The sequence below is a fragment of the Myotis davidii genome, unplaced genomic scaffold (assembly GCF_000327345.1).
Source record: "Myotis davidii unplaced genomic scaffold, ASM32734v1 scaffold398, whole genome shotgun sequence".
Lineage (NCBI taxonomy): Eukaryota > Metazoa > Chordata > Mammalia > Chiroptera > Vespertilionidae > Myotis > Myotis davidii.
In genome coordinates, this window is record NW_006290024.1 from 95657 (window position 1) to 98911 (window position 3255).

Consider the following 3255-nt stretch of genomic DNA (forward strand, 5'->3'; position numbering starts at 1 on the left):
TCTCTGTGAACAGTTCAGTTTACTACAGACACAGACCCTGGACCCCAAAGAGAATGTGCTCACAGCCTGGAACCTAAGGGGGTTGCCCCTCAATGGGAGCTCCTCAATGCTCTGTTCAGTAACCAGAACGCTGTGGTGGGTGGGACTCAGGAGGGCAGTGTTGAGCTGGAGCATCATGGAAGATGTGTTTTGGCCTCAGGATGCCCAACATTCTCAGTGAGAAGGGTTCTGGCCTTGAAGACCTGCCCTTCCAAGAAACCAGCACTCTGCTTCCCTGGGAGACAGCTCCAACCTGTGCTCAGACTCAGAGCTCGGCAGCCAGAGGTCAAGGGCTGGCCTCTGATGGCAGCATTCTGAGCAGAACATGGAGTCCAGTCAGCCCAGCCCTGGGAAACAGCTGCCGGACAGCCAAGTGGTCTAGCACCAGCTACTCAGGGTTACCAGTGAACTTCAGCCTCACAGGCAGAAAGGAAAAAGACCTGTACGGTGCACATCGCCCTAGCACACTGGCTAGACACAGTGGTCGATTACATGAGGAGGGTGCCCACCTTCGTTCCTGTTACTACAGAACATTTGCTACCACCCAACAGCTGTGGAACCAATTATTTACCAGGTGAGCCCCTCCCCCTCCAGAGCACATGCTCACCAGGCCACCTGTTGGCTGTTTGCCTTCAGGTCACTGCAACTCTCTGAGTGTTTTTTCCTCTGAAACCACAGAGAAGCCAGGAGCAGGCTCATAGGGTTATTGTAGGGACTCGCTGGGTTCCTCCCTGGTAAGTGTTCTCTGGGAGCCTAGACAGTGCAGAGGTCTGCTGGAGGGGCTGTGATTGAACCAACTGGTCATTTTCTCTTTCTGTTGAAGAAGCCACTGCCAAATTGTGATTCTCTTTGGGGCCTTCGGTTTAGCTCTTTTCTAATATTACAAAGAGATTAGAGATGCTATTAGGGGTCTCTGTCCCAGGTGAATCCAGTTTAGAGATGCCAGGGGTGAGCAGTGGGACCCAGGGTCACACAGCAATCTGAGATGGCGCTGGTTTGGGCTCATTCAATCAGCACATATATTAGAAGCCCTGCCAGGTACAGAAATGTTTCTAGGCACTGACCATAACCCAGTGGTCAGAGCAGACACCAAGGCTGCACTCCAGAGCTTCCTTCTGGGCGGTAGCGATTCAGTCCCACTAGGCTGCACAGGCTCGTAGTGTCTACAGGAAACCTGATGTGACGTCCTCCTGGCCTCCTCTCCCTATGGCTACAACTTCGCGTATTGTGAAGAGGATGGTAAACCTCTGTTCAGCAGAAAACGTGAGTCAGTTTTGGATCAGATCCATGAGGGGAGTATGGGGACTGTGAATTCAAGGTGGGCAGAAAACCATGGATCCCACTCATGATGGGATTTCTGCAAGACGGCAGAGGTCGGAGGGCTTCCCTAGAAAAAAGGACATGAGTCAGAGAGCTGTGTAAGTGGATATGGGTGGTGTGGGCGAGTGGGAAGGTCAGTGGACAGACAGCCCCTCAGACAATTCATAGCCTTCCGCTCCTAATCCCAGCCCTGTCTGCACCCCTATCCTGGGATCTTGAAACCAAGGATCCCACTCATGGTGGGATTTCTGCAAGAGGCAGAGGTCGGAGGGCTTCCCTAGAAAAAAGGACATGAGTCAGAGAGCTGTGTAAGTGGATATGGGTGGTGTGGGCGAGTGGGAAGGTCAGTGGACAGACAGCCCCTCAGACAATTCATAGCCTTCCGCTCCTAATCCCAGCCCTGTCTGCACCCCTATCCTGGGACCTTGCTCCCTAATCTGGTAGAACCTCCGCAGTGGCAGCTTGGGGTACCCCACACTGTGGGAGTTGAGTTTCAGTGGGAGGCAAAGAACCACACAGGACAGCTAGTGAATGAAGCATCATGTAGGTGCAGGAGCCAAAGTTTGAGGTGATACAAAGGCCCTGGTGTTCATATGTTTGCTCATTGGTCAGTATTCCTGAAGCACCTGCTCAGTGCCAATGAGTGACATGAACTGGGGGGACACCAGCCCTCTCAGTCCTAATGGGAGGGAACAGGGACACTGCGAGAGCCTGTCAGGTTCCCCTGAAGAAGGGGACAGGTGGTTCCCTCATTGATCCAGAGCTGTCAGGTAGGAGGGCTTCATGCCAAACATTCCTGGGTGACCAGGCCCATCTCTGCCAGGACTGCCAGACTGAGGTGGACAAGGAGGAGGCCTAGCTTCTGGATGGGCAGGAGAAGCAGGCACAGGACCCCAGGCTCTCTGAGTGGTGCTGTGGGAGGGCCGTGTGGAAGGGAAAGGCAGGCCTCACATTCTGCCAATCACCTACCTCTCTCCCCAGGGCCATCTCCTGCATCCTGAGCATCTGGCTGGACCAGCACCTCCAGAATTTACCGGCCTCATGATGCTGTTGGCTTCCATAGAGCTCAACTTGCAGTCTCCTACCTGCCAAACCAGGCCCAGTGCCTCCATTCACAGCGGGAGCACCTGAGCCCACTGAGGCCGAGACAGGAGGAGGAGGAGGCCTCCGGGGGTGATGTGGGTGAGTGTGCCTTTGGAAGGCACACAAAAGGCAGTGAGGGTGGTAACATGTCCTCTTCTTGCATCTACAGGACCAGCTCCAGAAGAACATCAGGAAAACTCTCAAGAGGCAACACCACCCTAGTGGCCTCTCCAGAGCCAGAGCCGGATCCAGGCCCAGCTTTCACTGAACTTCAAGAGGCAGAAGAACCACCTGCAGCATTTGAGCAACTCACCCCAGCATCTGTGCGGCCTGTGGTGCCAGATCCCGGGCCAGAGCACGTGTCAGCAGCCATAGCAGAGAGGGCACCCTTCTAACCCCATTTAGACACAGTGTTAAATGTTTTCTGTTCTTGTTACATATGTTTATAATTTTACTATATTTTTATGATATTTAATAACATACAGTGTACCGTAGAGAAAATATACTGAAATACTCCTAAACAGGAACTTAATTTAGAGTCTATAAAATTTAACCCTAAGACCCTCAAAGCTTTGAGCAAGTCTGCTTTTCTGAACCCTGACCCACCCAGGGAGAACTGCCCTCACCTTCTCCACCTGCCCTTCCTGGAGCCAGGACTCTGCTTCCCAGGGAGCTGGCTCCACCCTGTGCACAGACTCAGAGCTGCTGGCCTCCCATTGGGGGCATCCTGAGCCCACCATGGAGGCCAGTCATCCCAGCCCTGAGCCTCAGCTGTCAACCAGCCAAGTGGCCTCAGCACCAGCACATCTGGAT